The 27,514-nt window shown below is 35.3% G+C and overlaps 1 non-coding gene across 1 annotated transcript; it reads right to left on the bottom strand.

Annotated features, from left to right (window-relative positions):
• Window positions 1–24,703: 24,703 nt before the first annotated feature.
• LOC142541249 (small nucleolar RNA snoR135) lies at window positions 24,704–24,851 on the bottom strand. The gene has a single exon (XR_012819313.1). It is a non-coding gene; the product is annotated as a small nucleolar RNA snoR135 (small nucleolar RNA).
• Between the last annotated feature and the right edge of the window lie 2,663 nt (window positions 24,852–27,514).

The following is a 27,514-nucleotide window of genomic DNA, read 5'->3' as shown; positions in this document are numbered from 1 at the left end:
TTAAATCTAGGAATATTTTCTTATTATTAAATTTTATCTCAATACTCCAACTCCAGTTCGGCCTCGGGTATTTAACCGAAAAGATAAAACTAAACTTCTGCGATTTAAAAAAAATGATCATGACTTAACAAATTTTAAAATGAATTAAACGCTCATGCATGTATGAAAATCATTTTAATATTAATAATAGTAATTATGCATGGCTTATACGTAGTCTGATTTATCGGGTTCTACACTACTGACAGATAAACTTTTCTATCTAAGCTCAGTATTATTTTGCCTACATGTTTTGAATCTTGTTTGAGATTATTAGTGTGCTAGTAATATTTTTGGGTGACATGGAATATAAATTTCTTCTATGCATGAGGTTAAAGTTAGAATTTTGGGATATAAGTTTTGTGTTGTGCTAACGTCTCTCAAGATATATTTTCATAAAGAGAGTATCCACGAAGGCCCTGATAGACTCAGGAGCCACCCGCTCTTTTTTTTCGGAGACGTTCGCTAGTCACCTGGATGTCAAGTCTATTGGATTCGACGTGAGCTATTCAGTGACAGTCCCATCAGGGGAAGAATTATCAGCTACTAATGTGGTCAGAGACATCGATCTCGAGCTGCAGGGCCACCTAGTGTACGCCGATTTGATCGTGTTGCCGATGCCAGAGTTTGACATCATTCTGGGAATGGACTAGCTGATGAAGAACAGAGTTCTGATTGATTTTCAGAAAAGGTCAGTGTTAGTAAGACCTTAAGTCATGAAGCAGTTTCTCTTCGAGCCAGCTAGATGGAGGAGTTTCCCTCGCATGATCTGTTGCATGCAAGCGCGGAGACTTATGCACAAGGGTTGTCAGGCCTTCTTGGCCGGCATTATTTCTGCACCTGACTTACCCACTCCGTCATTATCTGATGTGCCAGTAGTCAGAGAATTTCCTGACGTCTTTCCAGATGACGTCGCAGGCCTTCCACTAGAGAGAGAGGTGGAGTTTTCTGTTGATCTTATGCCGAGAACAGTGCCAATCTCTAAGGCACCGTACCGATTAGCTCCAGCTAAGATGTTAGAGCTCAAGCAGCAGATTCAGGAGCTTCTTGACAAGGAATTTATCCGCCCTAGTTTCTCACCGTGGGGCGCACCAGTGCTCTTTGTGAAAAAGAAAGATGGGAGCATGAGACTGTGCATCGATTACCGAGAACTGAACAAAGTAACGATTAAGAATAAATACCCACTTCCTAGGATCGAGGACTTGTTTGATCAGTTGCACGGAGCTACAGTGTTCTCTAAGATAGATCTTCGATCATGGTATCATCAGCTGAAGGTGAAAGATGCAGACGTTCACAAGACAGCCTTCAGGATCAGGTATGGGCATTACGAGTTCTTAGTGATGCCGTTCGGACTGACGAATGCTCCAGCAATATTTATGGACCTCATGAACCGAGTATTCCAGCCCTACTTAGATCAGTTTGTCATAGTGTTCATTGACGACATTCTCATATACTCGAGGAGCCCAGCCAGCATTTGAGGACAGTTTTGCAGGTTTTGCAAAGTCTCAAGTTGTTTGCAAAATTCAGTAAGTGTGATTCTGGTTGGAGAATGTAGCATTTTTAGGTCACATAATTTCTAGAAATGGCATTGAGGTGGATCCAGCGAAGGTAGCATGTAACGCCCCAGATTCGACGACTGTCCTCACTGTATCAAGACGAGTCTTTCCAACGTGCTTATGTCCTCACTCACACGCACCCTGGGAAACTTCCCAGGAGGTCACCCATCCCAAAATTGCCCCAAGTCAAGCACGCTTAACTTTGGAGTTCTTATGTGATGAGCTACCGAAAAGAAGATGCACCTTCATGATATGAGTAGTACAAATCAAATCTTTTAAGCCCTCTTCAACTGTACAGTCCATTACATTGAACAGTCTCGGAATCTCTCTCATTCCCGTGTGGGTTCGGTTCATTCATGTTCCCTTCACCTAGAAGCCTGCCAGGAGCCGCTCATTGTCCGTGCAACTGATGGCACCGGCGATCACCCCCCGCCCTCTTCGGCCCCGGGCCTCACATAGCAGCAGTCGTGGAATGGGTTGAGCCGAAGAATGCGTCAGAAATCCGTAGTATCCTAGGCTTAGCAGGCTACTACAGGATGTTTATTCAGCGATTTTCTTCAATATCAGTGCCACTCTCTTCACTAACCAAGAAGAATGCTAAATTCGTGTGGAGTGATGAATGTCAGAAGGGCTTCGATACTTTGAAGCAAGCCTTTATTTCAGCTCCAGTGTTAGCCATGCCATCAGGGCAAGGAGATTTTGTGTTATACACCGATGCATCTAAGCTTGGGTTAGGCGCAGTGTTGATGCAGCATGGCCGGGTTATAGCTTATGCCTCCAGACAGTTGAAGGTGCATGAGAAGAACTACCCGACTCATGATCTTGAGTTAGCCATCGTTGTATTTGCTTTGAAGATTTGGAAACACTATTTTTATGGCGAGAAATGCCAGATATTTACTGATCACAAGAGTCTAAAGTATTTATTCACGCAGAAAGAACTGAATATGAGACAGAGACGGTGGTTGGAGTTAGTAAAAGACTACGATTGTGAAATTAGCTACCATCCGAGAAAGGCTAATGTTGTCGCAGACGCCCTGAGCAGAAAAGTCGCAGTTGTAGCACAATTGTCAGTGCAGAGATCTCTTCAGTCTGAGACGTAGAGGTTTGGTTTAGAAGTTTATCGCAAGGGCAGAGCTCCGAGGCTGTCTAATCTGACAGTCCAGTCTTCCTTACTAGATCTTATCCGTGTAGGATAGTCTTCAGATGAACAGTTACAGAAATGAAGGCTGAAGGATGAAGCCAAGGGCAGTGTACTTTACACAGTGTCTGATGGTATTGTGAGATACAGAGGTAGAATGTGGGTGCCTAGCGTTGATTCGATCAGAGAGGATATCTGTGGGGACCCGGACGCTAATCATATTCTTAATCATCATTGGGACAATTCAATTCATTATAATAAACAGGATCTAAATTTTTTTTTGTAAATGCGGAATGTAATGGAATTCAATTTAATATGCATATCAGTATAAAGGTACAAGTCTTGTACAACAAGCATCAAACTCAAACTAAGGTTCAACAACTAAATGTCAAGTGTTGAATCCTATCTACAGCAACGTCAAAGTCCGTAGTCTCCACTCTAATCACGATCACTCATCATCTCTTCGACCCTGATCCTGTCCCACCTGTTGCCATGCACACATACAAACACGACAACAGCCGGATAACTCCGGTGAGAATAAAATCCCTGTATAAATCAATGAAACATGCAATCATATAAACAATTTAAAAGCATGTAACAAATATCTGTAATATGTATCAAATCTGAAAACATAATCAATATAAAACTGTCAATCAGACTCGTGACTCTACGTCTCAGACTAGACTCCTTCCTAGTCTAGGGATCCCGGTTTCCAGACGTTGGCATTCCTATATCGAATTTCAGTAATAGAAGGAACTCCAATTCTATTCAATCGATATAACCAAACATCCGGTGTCTTGACCTATCCGTCACAGACTTTGGCACTTTCGCCAACTCACTGTCTTGTAACAATGTGCAATGTGCCAGTGACGATTCCATCACTATCGGCACGTATTTCACAAGATCACTCGTCTAATACATGCTTTCTATAAATCAATAGAACAAGCATATCAATTCAAATCAATGCACACCATAACAATAAGTATGTGATTTAGGGAAACTCAAGTATATCACACTCGAGTCGTTCTCCCGGTACCACATTGACTTATACCTTTCTTTTGTAGTCTCGGACTAACAAAGTGGAAGTTCTGAATTCATGGCTGTCAATATCGATCTGAAATGATATCGAGAATAATAATATCAATATTCCATTCCCAATTCAATACTGAATCTGGTCAATGTGAATCTAATTCAAAATCAACGGTATAACGGCACAATCCCGATATTCCCGTCAATACAATATCCACAGATATCAATTACAAATCATAACCCATATCCGATATAGTCTGTAATAAATCCATAATTCAAATCTGTCCAATTTCAATCGATATAATCAGAAATTCATAACAATTTCATAATCAATATGTTCTTCGATCCGACTTCGATTATGCAATGTCTAGTATTCCCAGAACACATAATAATGATCAAATAATAATTTCTCCAATATCATAATTTCAAATGATAGCAGAACTCAATAAAAATTACGTCCAGTTGAAGCATGTAACGCGAGGAGTACAGAAATATGTTCAGATCAAAATTCTGATAACCGGATACTGCACACTCAAATTTTGAAACCAAAATGAAGCTTGAGGGATTTTAGCTATGAACTCTCGGTCTTTTCTCTTGCTGGAAATCTAAAGGAAATCATTTAAATACATGGTTCCATGCATGGCAAGACAAGTGTCCTCAAATCCCATAATTGCACTTTAGCCCCTGAATTCTTCACTATTTGCAATTCAGCCCTCAATAACTCTTTTTAATTCAATTTCAATCCTATGGAATTGTAAAACCATGAAATATGACTCAACATTCCAAAATTCATCAATTAAATAATCTCGGATTAAAATGATAAAATCTCAAGCCTTACAATATTCTGACAGAGGCACATGCCTCTCCGTATTCCGTCCACCCAGGGGGTACCAAAATGTATAAGGATCTACAGATGTTGTATTGGTGGCCAGAGATGAAGCAAGACATCCGCCGATTTGTGTCTGAATGCCTCACTTGTCAGCAGGTGAAAGCAGAGCATCAGAGGCCAGCAGGAATGCTTAAGCCACTCCCTATCCCTGAGTGGATATGGGAGAATATTACCATGGATTTCGTGGTTGGTTTGCCGAAGTAAGTCAGAGGATTCAATGCCATTTGGGTCATAGTTTATTGACTCACTAAGTCAGCGCACTTCTTGCCGATGAAGATGACTTTCTCCATGACGCAGTATGCGGAGCTATATATCAGGGATATCGTTCGATTGCATGGGATCCCAGTTTTCATTGTGTCCGACAGGGACCCGAGATTCACATCGTCCTTCTGAAAGAGCTTACATGCAGCCATGGGGACGAAGTTGCTATTCAGTACAGCTTTTCACCCTCAGACAGATGGTCAATCTGAGCGAGTGATTCAGATTTTGGAGGATCATTGCGAGCCTGTATAATAGATTTCCATTGGACTTGGGAATCTAAGCTACCTCTAGTGGATTTTACCAACAACAATAGTTTTCAAGCATCTATAGGTATGGCTCCCTACGAGGCATTGTATGGAAGGAAGTTCAGATAGCCGATTCATTGGGATGAAGTCGTTGAAAGAGCAGAACTTGATCCAAAGATTGTTCAGCAGACTGCAGATGTGGTGGTCAAGATTCCAGACAGAATGAAGACCACCCAGAGTCGCCAAAAGAGCTATGCTGATAAGAGGAGGAGAGATCTAGAGTTTGCCGTGGTTGATCGTGTTTTTGTAAAGATAGCACCTATGACGGGTCTTATGAGATTTGGGAAGAGAGGCAAGCTCAGTCTGAGGTTTATTGGACCGTTTGAGATTCTTGACAGAGTTGGGACACAAGCTTATCGTGTAGCATTACCGCCGAATCTGGCCGGTGTACACAATGTGTTCCATGTCTCAATGCTGAGGAAGTACCTAGCTAATGCTTCGCACATTCTGAGCTATGAGCCGTTGCAGGTTGCTCCAAACCTATCGTATGAGGAAAGACCTGTCCAAATCCTAGACAGACAGGAGCAGAGACTTCAGAACAAAGTGACCAAGTTGGTCAAAGTCCGGTGGTTGAACCAATCAGTTGAGGAGGCCACTTGGAAAGCCGAAGCAGACATGCGAATTCGCTACGCGGAGTTCTTTGGTAATATTTAATTTCGAGGATGAAATTTATATAAGTGGGGGAAGAACTGTAGGGCCCAAAAATCAGTACACGTATAACTCATGCAATCATTTAATTGTTAAATCATTTATTTAATTTTAAAATTATGTTAGCAATGCATGTTTTATGAAATTGCATTATTTTAAATTATTTATGCGTATGTGATGCACGTTAAAATATTTTCTCGAGTTTCATGTTTCAGGCGATTATTCGATGTGGGATCGAAGGAAGGAGACCGGCGACGAGTTTGACAATTTTAAAACGTGGTATTTTGTATTAAGTTGAGATTGGGGAATTTCAAATGATTTATAAGTTTTTAGTATTTAATAAAAGCCTAATTTGTTTATTAGGTGATTTTAAAGTTTCAGAATTTTAAAAAGTTTATCAATTGTGTGTTTTATTTCAATTTTAAAGATGCTAGTATTTTGTGGAAAATTAGTATTTTAGTTGGGATACTAAGTGATTATTAATATTTTAATTAGAATGCATTAAGAAATATTTTTCCCTTAATTACTATCTTAACTCATGCTAGACACACACGCACTTACACATTTTACACACTTTTACACACACTGAAACCGTTCAACTCACACACACTTATTCCGATTCAGATTTATTTATTTTTGAGAGAGCAAACCTTAGGGTTCTTGAGAGGAAAGCAGCCGCCCCTTGCCCTTCTCTTTTCCAGCAAATTTTCGTTGGTTTTATGGCAAGAAAATCCCGCCACGTTCGTCCCGGATCATCTCTCGCATCCTTCCCGCGTCGGTATCGTCGTTTCGGTATTTTTTGTTATCAAAAGGCACGTATATTCTGTTTTTTCTGTGTCGATCTTGTCATAGTATCTATGTTGATGTTTATTATGCGTAAAATTCATGTATGATGTTCATAGTTTGAGCAGAAAATTTGTTGGATCAGTTTTGGAATAATTTATAGATCTAAAATTTTGTTTTTCACTGTAATTTGAAAACTACGATTTCTCGATCGCGAATTTGGGAAAACTTTCAACATATGAAACGTAGAACTTTTTGATACCTTCGATTTGATATAAGATTCGAAATATTTGAATAAAAATTAAGTGAGTTATGGTGTTTTTCCTAGGACTGCTCAAATTACATTTTTGAAAATTATGTTATTGATGTATTCTTGAAGTTATCTGTTGAGGCTTCATTGGGAACGTTGGGTCACTACTGCTGCATTTAATTATTGTGAGTATGATGTGGGGTTGATGTTTGGTGCTTCGTCTCGGGTCGATAGGCACTTGGTTGCATAAGAAGTCGTAGAAAGTATTTTGGTGTCAAAATTCATGTTTATGGATTATGTTGCATAGTTGTTTTGCGTCGTCATTTTGGAAACATTTGTTTGAGTTGAATCCTTGTCATAGTGTCCTAAGATGAGTCTCGTTGCATCGGGTCGAGTCGTTTGAGCATGACTTTTAAAATTGCATCAAAATGTGTTATTTTGGGTTGGTTGTGCGCAGGATTAGCGCCGCAGCGCTCACCAGGGAGCGCCGCAGCACCCATTCTGCGCAAGCCTGGCGCCGCGGTGCTGCCCTTGTGGCGCCGCAGCGCTTGGCCTGCGGCATTGCTAGTGCCTAGGCGCTAGGCAGTGTCGCAGCGCAGCACTGTCCAGCGCTTAGGCGAGCGTCCATGACTTTTTAAAACAGTATTTTAGGCTCATGTCTTCTATGTTTTGGGAAACTTCACACATCATTTTAGAGCTTGTTTTGAGGTTTGATGTCATGGTTAGTATGATCAAACGAGGTCAAGTCACGAGTGATCTAGAATGTCATAAGATATTTATTTATTTCGCTGGTGAGCACGAATACCTATGTCTAAGTTATGCAAGTTAAGTATTGAAATCCATGTTAGTATGTGCAGTAGTGGCCCCAAACGAGATCCAACGAATCCCTCAACACCAAGTAAGTATGTTCGATGTGCAAAGAAAATACTTTAAATTTTTTGAGGTATGTTAAATGTCTTGTTACCAAATTTATGTATGGGATTGAAAAGCGGTAAAGCATGACTAAGGACCAATCCACCCCATTAAAGCATGAACGAGTTTAGATCAGGATTGGAAAGAGGTAAAGCATGACCAGGGAACAATCCACCCGTTAAAGCATGAACAGGGATCTCATGTATATGGCAGTGGATTTTCCCTGTCACCCAGTACTGTGGTTTAGTTTGATCAGGCGCTTTTATGTATGGGTCACTTGCTTTGAAACATTCCTCTACGTAAAATGATGAAGTTATGTATGTTCAAGTATGTACAAATATGCAAGCATGTTTAAGAAAAGTTTCACTTTATGGCACGTCTATGTAATGTATGTAAGATCAAGCTTTTACACTCATGTTAAAGTTCAAGTATGTATGTTCTATTTTAAAGTTGCATGCGATTTTATTACGTATTACTTGCTACTTCCAGTTTATACGTGTTGAGTCTTTAGACTCACTAGACTTGATCGATGCAGGTGAGGATGTATTTGAGGAGACGAGAGGTGGGGACCAAGGAGCTGGCTTGGACTGAGCAGGAGGCTAGACCCAAGGACCGCCTAGTGTTTAAGAGTTTATGAAATGTTCAAAATACTCTGATTTATGTTTCTGATTATGAGATTTTAAGCAAGTACTTTTGGCAAACTTTATTCTTAAGATCTTTGGTTGCAACTATGTTGAGATAAATAGTTGTTTTTCTCAAATTTTGAAGGTTCACGATTTATTTTAAGAAAAATTTTAATTTTTCTGCAAATTTTAAGTAGTTAAAAGTACGGTACGTTACATAAAGTCCATAGTTATTTGATTCAATTTCCATTCCGGTATAGGAAGCGGTTGCAAAAGACCTGCTGGTCTTTGATGTTCAGCCTTTATCATTTGGCAAGATAGGCATTGTGAAATGAAATTTGCAATATCTCATTTCATTCCTTTCCACCAGAAGTGTTTTTTAATCTCTTGGTACATCTTAGATCCTCCTGGATGAATGATGATCCGAGACTGATGTGATTTTTCCATTATTTCCTTTTTCATTGAGCTAGGCACAAAAATATGGTCATGATAGAATAGTATTCATTGTGAATTGGTGACGAAATTTGTATCATTACGGAGTTTTGAAACTTCTTGGTGCAATTCTTGATTTTGCTTAATTCTGGTATGAAATTCAGGTTCGATTCTCAATCCGGCCAAGTGCCCACGTGAATGGATGTGTACCCATTCTCTTACCTCTTTCATTTCCAAACAAGCCATGTTAATCTTTCTACTTAAAGCATCAGCCACTACATTAGCTTTACCTGACTGATAAAGAATGGAACAATCGTAATCTTCCAAAAATTCAATCCTTCTTCTTTGCCTCATGTTCAGCTCTTTTTGAGTAAATAAATACTTCAAGCTTTTGTGGTCTGTATAAATATCAAAAGTGGAATCGTACAAGTAGTGTCTCAATTTTACTAATGCAAACACTATTGCTCCTAATTCCAGATCATGAGTGGGATAATTAAAATCGTGATTCATTAATTTTCTAGATGCATATGTAATAAATTTATCGTTTTGCATCAATACACATCCAAATCCTTCTTTTGAGGCATCTGTGTAAACCACAAATGCTTCTGTTCCTTCTGGTAAATCTAATACAGGTGCATTAGTAAGTATTTCTTTTAATTTACAAAAACTTTTCTCACACTCATCATTCCACAAGAAATGGTTGTCTTTGCGAGTTAGCTGTGTCAGGGGAACAGCAATTTTCGCAAAATCTTTAATGAATCTTCGGTAGTATCCTGCTAGGCCGAGAAAACTTCTAATTTCTGTGATGTTGATTGGTTGTTTCCAGCGAGATATGGCTTCTATTTTTGCATGATCTACTTCCAGTCCTTTCTTAGAGATAAAGTGGCAAAGAAATAACACTTTTTCTAGCCAAAATTCACACTTACTGAATTTGGCATACAATTGATGTTCTTTCAAAGTTTTGAGAATCAATCGTAGATGTTGAGCATGTTCCTAATGACTTCTTGAAAATATCAAAATGTCATCTATGAATATTACGACGAATTTGTCCAAGAATGGTTGAAATATTCGATGCATCATATCAATGAAAGCTGCAGGAGTATTGGTTAATCCGAATGGCATTACCACAAACTCATAGTGTCCATAACGGGTATTAAAAGCCGTTTTGGAGATGTCCTCCTCCTTAATTCTCAATTGGTAATATCCTTGTCGCAAATCAAGTTTTGAATATACTTGAGGCCCTTGTAAGACATCAAATAATTCTTCGATATGTGGTAGAGGATATTTGTTTTTGATGGTAACATTGTTAAGTTCTCGATAATCAATGCACATCCTTAAAGTTCCATCTTTATTTTTTACAAATAATACAGGAGCACCCCATGGAGATGTACTAGGCCGGACGTATTTCTTGTCCATTAGCTCTTGTAATTGAACTTTTAATTCTTTTAACTCTGAAGGTGCCATTCGGTATGGATTTTTAGATCTGGGTTGTGCTCTAGGTATTAGATCAATGAAAATTCTACGTCTCTCTGAGGAGGTAAAGTATTGATCTCTTCAGGAAAAACCCCTGGAAATTCTTGTACAATTGAGATTTCTGAGATCTTGAGTTGATCCTTTGGCTTATTTATCAAATAAGCTAGAAATCCTTGTCCGTTGTCTTTTAGTATAGCCTTAGCTTCTGCTGTTGATACTATTCACATGGTATGGTTTGCTTTGGAATTGATTGGATGATAAGTTTGAATATAAACTTCTTTTGTGTAGCAATTGAGCTGGGCTTGGTGTATAAATAACCAGTCCATTCCAAGAATAATATCATAGTTCTTGATAGGTAAATCAATCAAATCTGCTAGATATTCTTTTTCTTGGAAGCTTAATGGACAGTTTTTGTAAATGATGTCAGTAATCATTGTTGTCTCTAAAGGTGAGCTAATTTCGAAGCCATATGGTAGTTGCTCAGATAACAGTGGTACTTTATGTACAAAAACTTTTGAGATAAAAGAATAAACAGCTCCTAGATCAAATAAAGTTTTTGCAGAACCGGATAATATGGTAACAGTACCTTCTATGACTGCAGTGGGGTCAATTTCCTCCTCTTTGTTTCCTAAGAGGGCGTAGGCTCGAGCGGGTATCTATTGCTTTGTTGTGGGTTGAGTTTTCTGCGTTTTTTTTTTTGACAATCTTGAATACGGTTTTGCTCACTTCCGCAAATAATGCATTTCCCACCTTTTCTCCAGTAGTTTTCTTCTTCATGATTTGGTAATCCGCAATATCCACACTTTTTACTGTTGTTTCTTGGAACTTTTCCATTGACAGCTTCTCTTTGCCTGACTTGTTGTGTTTTTTTTTCAAATTTTCTTTTCCAATTGTTATCTTCAAAAAGGTTGGGCTTCCTTATTTTCTTTTCTTCTTCCTCTTTTTCAAGAAGTACCTTGATGTCTTCTTCTACTCGTAGAGCTTGATTGACAATAGAAACATAACTGGCAACTTCTGTGGACAATGTTACCCAACGAATATCTAGATTTAATCCTTGAACAAATTTTTTTCTTTTTCTTACCTCATCTTCCATGTAGTGTGGTGCATAATGTATAAGACGATGGAATTCTGCCTCATATTGAGCTACGGTCACTTGGACTAAATCCATAAATTCATGTTCTCGTGTATGTATTATTATATATTTACCTTCGAATTCTTGCAGAAAATTGTCCCACGTTTTTGGGGTGTGATTCTTTGTCCATTTATGTTACACTGTACGCCACCAGTTGTGAGATGCTTCTTCAAATAAGTAAGTGAAAAAATTCACCTTTTGTTCTTCAGAATAATTGAGAATAGAGAATATTTTGTTGATTTTGCTTAGCCAAGATTCTGCTTCATACGCATCTGGTTTGCCTTCAAATTTTGGCGGTTTGAATCTCAAAAATCTCTCAAGAGCTCGATCATTTGCCTCAATGTGATGTTCTTGAGCTTGATCATGAGGTCGTGGTGGATTTTGCTGACAAAACTGCACAAATTGATGCATTATTTCAAACATATTTTGTACGTTTTGTTCTTGGGGAGGATTGTGTTGGGCACTTCTGGAATTTCCACCAGTTCCCGAGTTGTGGTCATCTTGAGAGGGAATTTCTTGTCTGATTCTGGCTTGAGTACTATTTTGTGAAGACGTCATTCTAAACACATAAATATAAAATATGAAATATCTTGCACTAAATGTGTATAGTTATGTCGTAGGGTAAACAGTCAGTTTTATTTATAAACAAGACATGTTTCAAATATTTACAATACCCAAGCATAATACAAACAGAACTAGCAAACAGGGTCATCATGCATACAAAAATTGATGATCTTGATAATCATCATACCTACAAAAGATGATGATTATTAATACTAGTTATATACTAGTGTCAAATAGTCATTGTCTTCATATCTCGTCGTCTGAGAGATCTATAAAAGTTATGTGGCTCATGCCTTCATTTGTGCCTATGGTTCCCATGATAACATTTTGATCTGTATTTGGCAGTGATGTATATGGTTCAACTAGGTCCAGTTTATAACTAAGCTCATTAACATTTTCACTTTCAGGTATGATAGTCATTGGAACAAGTTTATCTACTCCAAATACAAAGTTTTCCCCCGTGAGGTCAGGAAGAAATTCAACTTCAGGTGACTGTAACAGATAATCTTCATTAAGGGTTTTTGATCTAGTGTTGTATTCATGACTCCAGGATATTCTACAAAAGGGGTGGGTACATATTGTGGAATATTTTTAGTCAAACTACTACCTCCGATTTCAAATGTGTTAGTGATGAGAGGAGCTGTGTTCTGATTATCTTGATTTGTATAAGATGGCCCGATAACACCAGGTTCCATTCCTTGGATAGATTGATAAACCAGTTCACGCCCATGCATGATTGAGTGATCAATGTGGATCGAAGGGTGTGATACTCCTTTTAAGAAACTAATCAAACCTCGGTCATAGAATTCATGCATGTTTAGTAAATATATAAGGGTACGGTCTCTTTCATATAGTACATGACCCAAATCTCCCTGATATGCTAGATTATCAGCCCTCATCCGTTCTTCAATAAATCCATGAAAACTTTCAGTTGTTCCAAAGGTTTCAAAATGCTCCCGATACATATTCACTAGGCATTTCAAATCCGAGCTTTCTTTGCTTAATTTTGCTATTTCTTCCTCCATTTGTTTGATGATTATAGTTTGTTTTTTCCTTGATGTCCCACTAGACTCCGTCATCCTGAAAGGAGACATTTCAATTATGAGGAAAACATGAAGATTAACGTATGACATTATAATAAACCTTAGCTCCTGTCTATATACTTTAAGAAACTTGGCTCTGATACCACCTCTTTTACGCCCAGTTTAGGAATTCATAATTATTTCCTTACTGAGTGCCACATTTTCTACAATATTTCTTTATTGAACTGCTATCTTTATTTTTACCATTATTATTATTAAAAAGATATTGTAGATAAAATTTAAATATTTTCTATTAACATTAAAAGATTATATACAAATATTTACATTCTTATTTTAAATATGTACAATTATTTTACAGCGTAAGTTTATCATTTATTTATAAACAGATCATCACAATTTTCAAATGCTCTTATTTCAGCTTCAGTTATTTTCCTCATGTTCCAATCTAGGGTTCCTGTGTCTGAAAATTACAATAGACGAAAAGAAACAGAGGGTAAAGTTTTTGAGGACTTAGTGAGTTTAAATTAGTATATAGCTTTTAAATAAGTTAAAATAGCGCTTCATAATAATTATGCATGAAGTAATAGGCATAACAAATTAGATGTTATGAATGCTATGAAATGTTAAAATTGCTAAGATAAATAGATAAAATGAAAATTTCATAAATTAACAATTTTGGCTCTAATTGAGCACTTATAAGATCATTTTACGAGCCGGTTGAACCATTCTTTGGACCGAAATATTCGGTGCGCGTTGTTCAGATGAACCATATATCCGAGCCTTTTGACTCGTTGTTCATTGGACTCACTTTCCGGGCCGAAGCCACGTTGTCCAGTGGACTCAATTTTCGAACCGAAATCCGTTGTTCATGACTCCATTCATTAATGATATATCAATCCATTCATAAAAATACAAGAAAATATATCAGTAATCGAAATGACCTGTGAATGATATTTGAACATTAAATAAATGCTATTGAAATTTCATGCCAAATGCCAAAGGCTTTAATAGAAGAATGAATAGTAATTTCCTCACCTGATAACTTACAGTTTAGGCTTGATTAGTAATCCGAATTGTTGGAGCAAGTCCTAAAAATATATTATGAATGATATTTATATGTTAGAGTTTTTAAGTAATAGCTGATCATTTCAAGATTATTTTTGTTCAAAATTTAACCCGGATGATTTTACTTAAGTTCGCAAAATTCATATCAATTAAAATGTATCTCTAAACATTACGAAAGTTGGCCAAAAAGTCGGAAACATCACTAGTAAAGTTTGGCCACCGGAGAAACGTCGATACGACGGCGCATGAGGTACACGCGTCGACGGGTCCGGCGCGTGACTAGCCTTCACGCGGCCACGCGCGGCCGAGTTTTTTCTATCTTATGTAACTTTGTAAGATCTTTAATTCTTGTGTTGAATGTATTTTCAAATTCCTATCCGATCAATACCAGATTTAAATATCATCTTATGGAGAACTAAGGTACTCCGGCATTACGAAAATGTTAGTTCCGGCAATATTTTGGGACGACAGACGGTATATATCTTATCTATGCAACAAGAGGTACAACTTTTGTTTTCAAGTCAACCCCTAGTTTGGTGTGTAGCTATAAGAAAGATGAGCGAAAAGTACCTAGCTTGAAACGGGATTCCGTTGCCGTTTTCCGGAATATCTTGGTTTGATTTTCTTGCTCTTGATCGATCCTTTTACATCACCTCCAGTGTTACATTGTTTTCAGACATGAGGTGAATAGTTGGTGATTTATTGCAATTTTTCGGAAAGGGTTATAGATTTTTCTTCTATTTTTTCTCTCTTTTTTCTCTTTCCTTTCTTCTTCCCTCTTTCTTTTCTTTCTTCTCTCTCGGTTGATTGTGGATTGCAATTGAGAAAGGATATATATATAGTCGTGATTCCATGTTTATCCATTTTTATTTATTTAATAAAAAAAATTGTATTTATCCAAACTTAATATTATTATATTCTTTGAATCTAATTATTATATTACATTAACATATGTATTGAACCTAATTATAAATTATCTTACATTGAACCTAATGATCATTGTAATTAATTACTTAACATATATGTTGATATTTTATTATATTTTGGGTATTTGGTCTTGGAATGAGAACCTCATAGTACTTGATAAATTTTTAAGTGTATTGTGATGTATTTTAATATATTTCTAGATATTTTGAACAAATAAAATTTGTGCCGAAAAATAATGTGGTAAAAATAATAAAATTTAGTTATGCTAATAAACTTTTAAATGCATTTATGCACCTTTGTGTTTAGGGTGTCACAAAGGTGATGGGTGAAATGATGTATATCAGTTGGCTTCCATGAGCTCTTGTTTCTCCATAGCTAGTTGAGCCTTTAGAGTATCAATCTCACGAGTTTGGTAGTCGATGGTAAGTTGACACATGCGAAGAGCTGCTTGGGCACGAGTGCGAGAGGCAACCATTTTTAAGAAAAATCGAATGAAAAAAGGTTTAGAATCAAAGTAATAGAAAAAATCAAAATTACCGCATCAGACAAGTAAAAAAATTGGATCGAACAAAATCTTTCGTTGGATTTTTCACAAGTGGAAAGAAGGGGTAATTTCACACAGATTGAAAGCAGTTGACGAAATTTGATTTTCGAGATTATATGCGAAAGAATAAGCCATCCAACTATCGAGACAGCTTGAATTTGAGGATTTAAACAAACGCAAATGAGTGTGATACATCAAAATGATTTGGATATGAAGACATGGGCTTTTGCCAATATTTGACTTCGCCAAATTTTGTCTATCAAACTTCCAGCCGGATTATGAACTTGGCGGCTGTGATACCACTTAAATGTCACGTCCCGAGACCGAGACTTCGGTGACATCCGGCATTACTAATCAAATAGCAATAAGCCCCATAGCAAATAGCCAAATACCAGATTATTTCATAAAATTCCATTGTCTTTACATGAAAGAAAAAATACAGAGGTTGCGGAAGCGAAAAGTACAAACATTACTAAGAAAGACAAAGGAACACTAATGGGCTTGAACATCCAGAACTTGAATTCCTTCCTTCTAATTTTTTACCAGCCCCATAACTGCTCCTGCTCCTTATGTTCTGGAGAGGGACGTAAGGGGGGGTGAGAATTTTGGGAAACACTCAGCAAGCGGGAGCGATCGAATACCAGAAAACATTTGATACATAATACTTTTAAAACACTCTTCTTTTTACGTAACATATTATATCAGAGTTGAATGAACAGAAGTCAAACATTGAACAAATCAAAAATTCAGAGTTTAATGAATAGAAATCAGACATAGAACAATTCAGAACTTCAAATGAGAACATTTCAGAATAGAACTTATCAGTGCTTATCAGACAAACAGATTATAATAATCATGGACTATCCTTTATATTGGGCTCCCTCTGGGGCCTTCTCCTGTAAATAGGCTTCCTCTTGAGCCTTTTCCCGCATCTGGGCTCCCTCTGGGGCCTACTCCCATAGACAGGCTCCCTCTAGGGCCTTTCCCCTCACAGGCTTTCCCGATGCATCAATATCAGACCCATACTTATAACTTATCATTCAGAGACGGATTGGTTCGAACAGAGCGACACCAAGACAGAACGAAGCGGAGGGCATGAACGAACTACAGATGGAACAAAATAATTTTGAAGTAACTTAAAATTTTGACATAATTCATCTTCAATGCAAAAATTAAAATCAACTTGGTACTTTTTCTCTTTGTGTAGTAAATTTTGGGTCTTCACAATTAGGTCTAAGGTTGATCATTCCCTCTTCAATCCCCGAGGTGAAGGGTTGACTTGAAAACTCGATATATGAATCTGGAGTTTCAATTGTTGTTTTAGCCGACTCATCTGGAGATGATCCCGACTTAACACTTGTGCTATGGGTATTTAAATCCCCTGCTCCAGGTATAGAGTCATGTACTAAAAACCTCTCCATTTGGAAAACCAGTGGCTTCTCAATGCCTTGGAGGAGAAGCATTTGTATTACAGACCATAACTTAGTATAAATCTGTAAACATCATGTGATTCGATCAGAGACAATTCTCTTATCGGCTTGTTGTAGCCTTCCCGCAACTTCTGCGTTTAAGGTCAGCTTGTTGAACTCGTTTTGAAGCATTTCAAGGTGTTCCCTTAAATGCCTCTGCATTTTTATGATGACATCGATATCACCGTTTTCCATCTCTTGTTAAAAAATATGCAAGAATAGTTTCATTAGATTTTATAATCACAATATCAAAAATATAATTTTTACATGACGCTTGTCATCTTAATAATCTGACTTTCTCATGCTTAGACTATATTCTATTCCTCAAGAAAGCTTTCACCTGTATAGTATCAACTTTTAAAGTAAATTTTCTTGTAAATAAAAATAATGGCCATTTTTCAAAATCTCTTTTTACTGCATAAAAGTATTTTTCGTTGATATGCCATCTTATGACCTCCGCATCTGAGAAGAGTCCACTGCAATATCTGCATGGCTGTTTTCCTTCTGGTATGAGCTTAGTTAAAACTGTCGCCCACCAATGATAACTGGCATCCATATATAATATCAGATCATATTCATCCTGTGGAGTAGATATTTTCGGAAGATTTTTACAAATCTCCTTTAGTTGACTAAGTCCCTGTGTATATTCTTTTGTACATATAAATTTTGCATATTTTTTCAGCAATGGACTAAACATTTTCCTGTGCTTTGCTAGATTTTTAATAAACATTCCAGCAAAATTAACAACTCCTAGAAAACTTTGAAGTAGTTTCTTTTCTTTTAGCTTGTTTGGAAAATTTTACACCTTTTTTACTATATGATACTGCAAAATTATTCCAGACTCATCGATTTCTATTCCGAGAAATTCAATCTTTCTTGTGGTAATAACTGCTTTCTTTTCTGATAGAACCAATCCTTCATTTTTACAAACATCAGAGAAAATCTCTAAATTTTTAATATATTCTTCCATATTTTTAGATGCGATTAAAACATCATCAATAGAGACAAACATAAATTTAAAATAATCTTTAAATAGATTATCCATTTTTCTTTGAAATATCTGAGGTGAATTAGCCAATCTCATTGACTTCCCTGATATAATGTCCTTGTGTTGTGGAAAAAGCTGTGAATTTCTTGTTTTCTTCCTGCATCCGAATTTAGTAAAACCCATACTTAAAATCAAATTTAGAAATATATTTGCATTGCGTATGCAACTAATTAGATGTTCTCTACTAGGTATAAAATACCCATCAAACTCAAGAATTTTATTAATTTCTTGATAAATAATAACTAATCTAGGTTTGTTCCTTTTTTATTTCACCATGATTTCTTACCTGAAATCCTGGGATACTGCATGGTGAAATTTCTGCTTATTAAACCGACATCCAAATGTTATTTGATTATAATCTGCATATCCCTTTGATCTACTATGTTCATTGGGATAGGATTGCAACGGACAATTTCATATTCTTTTCATCCTTAATTTTAAGGCAAGCTTTGAGTTGATTTTTATCCTACCATGCCAAGGGATCTTCATTGTAATTTTCTCTGATCCTTTTCTTGACATCTTCAAGTAATACCTTTGATTCAAACCCTAACTCATTATGATATAGGGCTATCTTAAGGCATTATATTTCTTCAGGTTGGAGCTGTTTATTTGCTCTTAATTGGAGCATTGTTTCTCCAAACCGTCTAGAATCTTTCATTTTTGGGTTCAGAAATTTTCCTTCATCACCACACTTGCTGTGAAATTGAATGGGCAATTTTCTGTAAAATGCCTCTCTTAATCGTTGGACTATGATTTTTTGGTTACAAGGTGTTGTGAACACTAATCGTCTAGTGTCATTTTCTTGCGTATAGGACTTAAACATTTGTAGGAAATTATTTCCTAGCAGAATGTCATCTCCTGTATCATGAAAATAAATCGACGGTGTTTTTACCTTATACCAAGGCGTTTGTCCCGCACCTTTAATTACGATTTCAGTCATCTTAATCCTCTTTTTGCTATATAGATTCCCCCTCCTGAATCAATATAAGCAGCAAAGTATTCTGCTTTATATTGTTCGTATAAAATTCCGGCTGGAATGTATATCGAGAATGTGCTTATGGTCAGGGGATTTCCCACATCCTATTTTCGGCAATAAACTCCATTCCATATTCTAGATGTTTCCGAGGTTTATGTTCCTCGAGAAACTGTAGTCCAAGAACCAATCAATCTGGTTCTTTCCCTGGAATTCTTTGATATGATCTTCCAATTCTCCGATATTGATCATTCTTGATAAGTTCTCATCATATGTTGTTCTAAATAGTATATGGTATTACAAGGAAATTGTTTCCTTTGTTTCATAATATCAAATACAATTTCTACTTCCTTCCACCATCCTGGGCATCTGAGTTTTCCTATTGTGGAAAAGCTTTTTAGCTCCTGTTGGGTTTCTTGGACATGTGTTTTTCCCCACCTATAACTTGTAATTCTATCTACTTGAAAAGATATTCTTCTTGATTTCAATCTAAGACTTTGATTCCTCTGTAGAATCGGTTTGTCTTGTATTTGGATATATGTTTCCTGTATTAAAGAAAACTCAACTCTTTCTAGATAAATTGTCTGGGAAACTTTTTCAAATATCTCAGGTATTTCAATAAAATAATTTCTAATAAACAATTCTGAATTATGTGTATTAGATAGAGCATATGAAATCTGATAGGTAATTGAATATGGTCTATTACCTTCTTTCATCAGCCTTTTTCCTTGAAATTCTGATGTAATGTCAAAGCTCGACTGAAATCTCGATCTGCCAGGTTGTAAGCTATTCTTGGATAGATTACTCCTACAATATTTCTTGCACTGAGATTTACTGAGATAGTTCTCAGTACTGAGTCTTGAAGGTTCCCCATTCTTTTGTCACATATAGCAATATCAATGGGTTAATCTATTACTTCTTTGAAAGTAGCTTTTATCATAATTTGGATTGCTCCAATATGAATTCAAGACATGGTACGCGCCTCTTCTATCTTGAGTTTTTGTAATTCCTCCTTAATCTCTTCAGAAGGAATTAGTTGTATCTCCATTCTATTTCATGTAAGTTCTATCGAAATTGTAATTTTCCTTCTGGAAACTTTATAGATTAGATGATGCTTCCTAAGAATTTTTCTACCTGTCCTCCAGGGAATCCCTGATATCTCTGAAGACTACGATTTTCTCTCATGATCTTTTGGACCATGTTATGAGATATTTTTGTCTGGATAAAGAAACCAGACAAATCTTCATATGTTTCGTGTCGAAACACCTCATCTTTAGTCAGATTCTGATTCAATTCCATCAAATTCTTCTTGACTTAAGACTTCTTCTTCTTCATATATACTTTCTTTTGAGGTAATATCCTCAAATCGATATACCTGATTGAGATCTTGGTAATAAACTGCTTCTTCAATATTCGAGATTGGATCGAAGCATTTAATACCTCGTTTTTCATTTTCTGGACAGGTGGTTGAGATATGACCTCTTGCTCCATATGTCCAACAATTACAATCTTTAAAAATTTCATTAGCTCGCGTATGAGCTCTTCTGAAAGTTTTCTATGTAGGTGTTCTTCCTGTGCTTCGAGATGTACTCGATACTTGGGATGATATCCTACTTCTTGATGGTCTACTTCTTTGCCCAGTTTTTAAAGATCTATCCTTCTGCCTAGACCAAACTGTTCTTGGTCTCAAAGAACTTCTTCCACTTCTAGCATAAGGATGAGTTCTAAAACTTTTCCTCTTATGTCTCTGTTGTTTACTTCCAATAATTGTTGGAAGATCATTTTCTTTTTAAAATAAAGGAGTATGTTTGTTATTACCCCTTAGTGGTTTGTAATTCTTTAGTAATGTTGTTAGATGATACCATTCTGTCAGTTTTCTTTTGATAAAAGAGGCCCTTCGTGCAAAAGTATCTGGATTGCCATGGAAATATTACCTTATTAACATCTCTCCAGAGACTTGACATTTTGGCGAAGAAACGTTGCATTACTATATCTTCTTCGACCCATGAATTCCATCTATATTTAGTGAATAACATAATATATTCATCAACTAAACATATATCATGTAATTCAAGACTATACAGAGCTTGAGTATATTTCTTTTTCTTCTCTGTATCTTGACTGTTAAAAATAATCTACCCTATAAATTGTGTTTTAAAAAGGGTAGTCATTCTTCCGGCTATCTCGCTAAGAGATTCTCCGGCTAGGACTGATTCTTTGGTTTCCACCGAAGTCATGTCCCAAGCAATTTTAATTGATCCCATAAGACTCATTTCCAGAAGTTTAATGAATCTTTCTCTGTTGAGATCAAGTGTGTCTGCTGTGATTCTCATAGCGGATGTCCAACTATCTATAAGATCTTCCATATTTTTGAAATATAATACATCCAGGTTAAGCATAACCCCGTAAGGATGTATAGGTTCTAAAACAGATTTCCCATAGGGTGTTTGGTGCAAAGAAATTTTATTCTTCTTTGACCTTGTTGCTGCTGGGTGCGATTCTCCACCAGTATAAAAGTCTGGTTGGGATTCTCTCATATTTATATTCTGAGATCCCACACTTTCTCTTGGTGGTTCCTACGAAGATGACCAAGTTATGGTAGGTTGTTCACCCTCAGTTGTGTTCATCATTAGATCTACAACCTTGATATTTGAAAAAGATTCTGCAAGCTCTTGTAGATCCTCTAGACCAATCCTTTCTAAAGTTGTCATCAGATTAATTTCTTTTCTGAGACTATTTTGATTAGATTGATCATCTTTTCTTCTTCAGTTAAGATTTTGACATCACTTTGGCCTTCCTTTTTTGATGTAATAAGGATTCAGTACCAAATGATGGTGGTAACCTTCCTTCTGAAATCCTTTTACTAGAACTTGGTTTTTTTTTTCTGGTTTTGAAGTCTTGTTTGAACATTTTTTAATATTCCAAGAATTTTTTCTTGATTTTCAAGGATTTTCTCCATATTTTGTGGTACATAATACAACATATTGCCATAATTCTGTAATGTCTTTTGAATTTTTCTAAGATCTCCGGAAAGTTTAGAGTAATCCGGTACTATTTCTAAAAACATGTTATTTTGAATCATAAGTTTATCTTAGGATTATGATAAGTTCATTCTTGATATCTAACCTTAGTTAGATCTTCCTGTTGTAAATATTTCAGAGTTCTGGAATAAATCATGCAAATAATAAATCTCGAACCTGAGTTCGGATTCATGTTATTTGAGAAAATTTTCCTTCTCAAAACATTTTTTTACTTGATAATAATAATTTTGTCTGTTTGAAATAATTTTACCTAAATTCTGATACCATTTCTAGCCCCATAAAATCAATCATTAGATTTTTCGCATATAAGGGTATTTTCGTCATTTTTGTCTATTTAAGAGTTTAGGCAAAAGTTTATAGGTGTAAGGAGTTAAAATAAATTTGAGTTGGAGTTTGGGGATTTTTATTGATTCTTGTAGAATCTCACAGATTTGTAAACAGAATTTCATGGACTTTTATAGACTTTTTTGCAAGATTTTGGTAAATATTTGCACATTTTTTGATTAATGGTGCAAATTTTGTACTTATATATAATTTATATATATATATATATATATATATATATATATACACATATATATATATATATAATTTCTTTGAACTAATAATTATTTAACATAAATAAAATTTTACTTTGAAATAAATTTACTTATTTAAAAAGTAAATATGTTTAATATATGAAAAAATCACAATTCAATTTAATAAAATCAACTTTTCAATCTCCGTGTCTATTCAACATACATAAATAATTAATCAATAAATTTTTAATTTATAAGTATATGTAAAATTTTAATCAATATAGATAAATAACTAATCAAAACATTATGAAATTTGATAATTTTAAGCAGTTTTTTTATGAAAAAATCTAAGGTTCGTTATTGTCAATATGATCAACATCACTCCACGTTCGATTTGTTATATTATCCCTCCATGCATTTGCATTTGCTCGTTGTTGTTCTTCAGTGTCAAATATTTTATCAAAGTTGTTATCCTCGTAAACTTTTTCTGCTGAAGGTTGTGAAAATTCATTCTCTGGTTCAACAGGAAATTCATCAAATCGACACTCATTTCGAAGAAAATTGTGCAATCCGGCACAAACTACTTCGGAGATTTAAAAAAATACCCGAACCCGAAAAAATCGGGGATTTCATCCCCGTTTCGATTTTTTTCCGTGGGGAAAGTTGTCATCCCTAACTCCTTTTATGTCCAAGATATATTTGCTTAAAGCAGGGAACTAAAAAAACTTCTTTTTCAACAATTTTATTAAATGGAGATTCATTTTTTTAAATTAATAATTGAAATAACACTATTTTATCTCATAAAAAGGAAAAAAATACAACCATTCTAAATTAATCTTCAGTGTCATGTATCATCATAATCATTATCCCCTCATTTTTTTAGAATTACATTTGCTAAGATTCGAAACAACTAATAGAAAATTTGAATTCGTTTTCACTATATATTTATATCTTAAGATTTTTCTTATTATTGTTTGAAAAATAAAATCATGTATACTACTTATTAATTATATATATATTGGACATTAAAAAGTTACTAAATTTGAATAAAATATAATTACTTAAGTATAATAATATTTTTCGGTTCAACTGATTATTATTAGAAGGTTATCAATAAGTTAGATTTATATCATGCCTAACTTTTTCAAATTTTTCCTCCGTTTTTGTTAATAAAAAACAATAAAATTTAACATTACAAAAACAATAAAATTTAACATTACAAAATGATGAAGCATTAGATAATAAATAATAATTAGATATTAATAACAATAGATGTCTCCATCCTGTTTTCTATGATATTTTTAGAGCTAGATTTTTTAGCTCGTGTTCGCTAGGGAACTTTTTTTTATCTTATTGTTGTTTTATTAGTTTATAATTTATACCTGTAGTGATAATTTTGAGGACATTCTGCAAAATGTATTAGGATGGAGTTTTGTTTCATAGGTTGTTTATAGTGACTTTAGTGAACTTTTATGAAATTGAAAGTTTCCACCTCATAAATGCACAAAATCGTGTCCTTGTTTTATGTTTGGAGTCTGAGTCTCCTAATACTTTACCTTTACGAAAATCAATAAACATTGGCTTAATTCAATCATATATCTGAAATTCGAGAAACCCTCGACTTGTCTTTAGAGATGAAAAAAGAGGATGCATAAAAATTGGAATGAGTACTAAAGTGTAATAAGTTTAGATACAGATAAATATATTTATTTGATACAAATCATCAATTTAATCTCAAATATGAATCGGATTAACATTCTCTAGGTATTAAACACTATTATTTTTCCGATTTAAACTAAACAAAAGTAAATTTTTAGGTTAAAAATAATATATATTACGAAGAAATGAAATAAAATTCAAAGCAGTCTTCCTTGATACATTTGTAAAGAATAATTTATGACGTTTAATTCGGATAGAATCTCAAAAATAAAACTTTACTGGGGTTGGGTTCCTGTTATTTTTTTGCGACTTCTCCTCCATCGTGTGAATATTTAGATAAAATGAAAAAGAATCGAAATCTCTGAAACCAATTTGGAATAATTAGGGATGTGGGGACGATGATTATTGAAGAATTTCAATTGCAAGACTTGAAAAACAACTGCCCATCGTCCCCGAGTTAAATCTCGCAGAGAACACTTTCGATCAGAGTGCATTCAGATTCGCACAAAGCCGATACACACAATCTCTGCTTTCCAATCTCAAAATAAGAAAATGGGGAAAGAGGTGAAAGAAAATATCCAAAAAGAAAAGCAGCTGATATATATATATATAGGCGGCGTCTGATGAACAAACAGATTAGGGTTTTGAAGAGCGGCTATTACCCAAACTACCCTTTCGCTGGTACTTTTATCGAGGGTGGTGGTATTGGGTACAAATACTTTTTCTTTTTTAAAATAAAATGGTAAATACTATTTTAGTATTTTATATTTAAGTATTAATTTGAGTTTTCACTTAGTTGGATTAAACATTAACTAACCAAAAATTTAATTCCAAAATCGACTAAATCAGTTCAATTTTTTAAGGTAATATTAATTTTTATTTAGGTCATGAATTTTATAGCCTTTACATTCTTGTTAACTCTAGCTTTTCTTATTTTTTAATTTTTTATTTCTATTTTGGTTTTTTTTTTTATTTTGAAAAATCTCATAAAACTGGGCTGGGTTTATGTTTTCCAAATAAAAATTGGTGGGTTGGGTTTTGGAAATTCGGTTCAATTCCATTCCGATCGATTTTCACCCCTTCTTGCTGTTACCAAGGTTGAATGTTAATTTAAAGTCAATTGGGTTGGTTAGAGATTATTATTGAATATACAATTGGCTAGTCGCGAGAATAATAATTCGATCTTCTGAGTTAACTTAAACTTTTAGTATATTCAATATAATTAAGATACACATAAAATCTTGTTAATTATTAACGAAATAGTTTGAGTTTGAATTCACGTTAAAAATAATTTGAAAATGCATAAATGTCATCATTGATTTATAAAGCGTTAATCAAAATTATGCAAGAGTAAGAAGATATATATCCCCCCACCATATCGTTTTCAATCTAATCACATTAATTGAGACTAATATATTGAATAAAAAACTTACATTCGATTCTAGTGGCAAAACCATAAACATCGAGTATTTGACTTATTAAAAAAATTGAAATTTATATCTTAGAGTCCATGTTATCTTAAATATATGGAAGAAGAAACAAAATCACATGTGGTCATTTTATGGATCAATTTTGTGATATATATTTACGATCTCATCCAATTTTTTTAAAAATTACTTTCATATTAAAAAATTTACTATTCATGATAGTTATGGATCAACTCAACTCATCCAACGGTTATAAACCCATGAGACCGTCTCCCGAGAAACTTATTCATAAAAATGTGGTAAGAAATTCACCTTTCGGACTAGTAAGATATTATCCCGAAGATAGATTCAGTGTCATACAACTACTTAGCCATGTGAGTTTTACACTATTTTGTGTGCATCCTTTATAGAAATGTCAATGCGGGTTAGACCCGTCAGGTTGGCTCAACCTGCAAACAAAATTTAACAGGTTGGGTTGAAAATATCTCAACCAATTAAAATTACGACCTCCACGGGCCAAAATGAAATTTCCTTACTCATTTTTCATTAAAATATACTAATTTTTTTTAAAATATACTAATATTTTTTTTACTCATAACTCAGTGTTAGAACATTTCATGTTCGCGATCTTTATTTTGATATTAACAAAACTTTTTATTATATTTCTGACATATGTTAGGATCGATTGGGTGAGTGAAAGTGTTTAGAAGGGGGAGTTGAATAAACACTTAATGATTTTCTAATCTTTTCGATGGGGTGAATAAGTTTAGTAATAAACTGAATTCGATAATCTTGTTATCAATGTCTATCAGTTAACTTAAAGTGCGAAAACAAACTGATAGGATCGGATAAAGGTGAAAGGGTGTTTAGAACGAGGTTGAATAAACAATAATAATTGTAACGCCCCAGATTCGACGACTGTCCTCACTGTATCAAGACTGGTCTTTCCAGCGTACTTATGTCCTCACTCACACGCACCCTGGGAAACTTCCCAGGAGGTCACCCATCCCAAAATTGCCCCAAGTCAAGCACGCTTAACTTTGGAATTCTTATGTGATGAGCTACCGAAAAGAAGATGCACCTTCGCGATATGAGTAGTACAAATCAAATCTTTTAAGCCATCTTCAACTGTACAGTCCATTACATTGAACAGTCTCGGAATCCCTCTCATTCTCGTGTGGGTCGGTTCATTCATGTTCCCTCCACCTAGAAGCTTGCCAGGAGCCGCTCATTGTCCGTGCAACTGATGGCACCGGCGATCACCCCCGCCCTCTTCGGCCCCGGGCCTCACATGCCCACCAGCTTCCGCTTGGTTCGTCCCCGAATCACACCGTACTAAGAGAGGTCAGCTCTGATACCAACTGAAAAGGCCCTAGAACTCCTTGCTTGAAAATTTGCGAAAAATTAAAAATTTTTCTTTTTTAAAAGAACTTAAATGACTTCATTCATAAAATCGACTGATGAATCAAGTTCAATGTTTAAAATAATAGCAGCGGAAGAAAATAAAGTTTTGCCAACAATAACAATTTAAAAATTATCCAATGACTGATAAAAATTTTTTGCGGAATAAAATAACAACTGCTGCACTGAGGTCCTCGGGTGCCACTACTGCCGACCCAAGCTGGCTCACTGGTCCCCGCCCTCGGCCCTGGCCTCATCAGTACCTACAACAATCAAGTCTAGTGAGCCTAAAGACTCAGCATGCATATATCGCATCTAACGAGTAAAAATCGGAATTAAAATATGCATGGGATAAAATATCATGTCCT

The sequence above is a fragment of the Primulina tabacum genome, chromosome 3, assembly GCF_025594145.1.
Source record: "Primulina tabacum isolate GXHZ01 chromosome 3, ASM2559414v2, whole genome shotgun sequence".
In the NCBI taxonomy this organism is placed as follows: domain Eukaryota; kingdom Viridiplantae; phylum Streptophyta; class Magnoliopsida; order Lamiales; family Gesneriaceae; genus Primulina; species Primulina tabacum.
The sequence above is the reverse complement of the archived record's forward strand: the minus strand, read 5'-3'. Positions and strand labels throughout refer to the sequence as shown.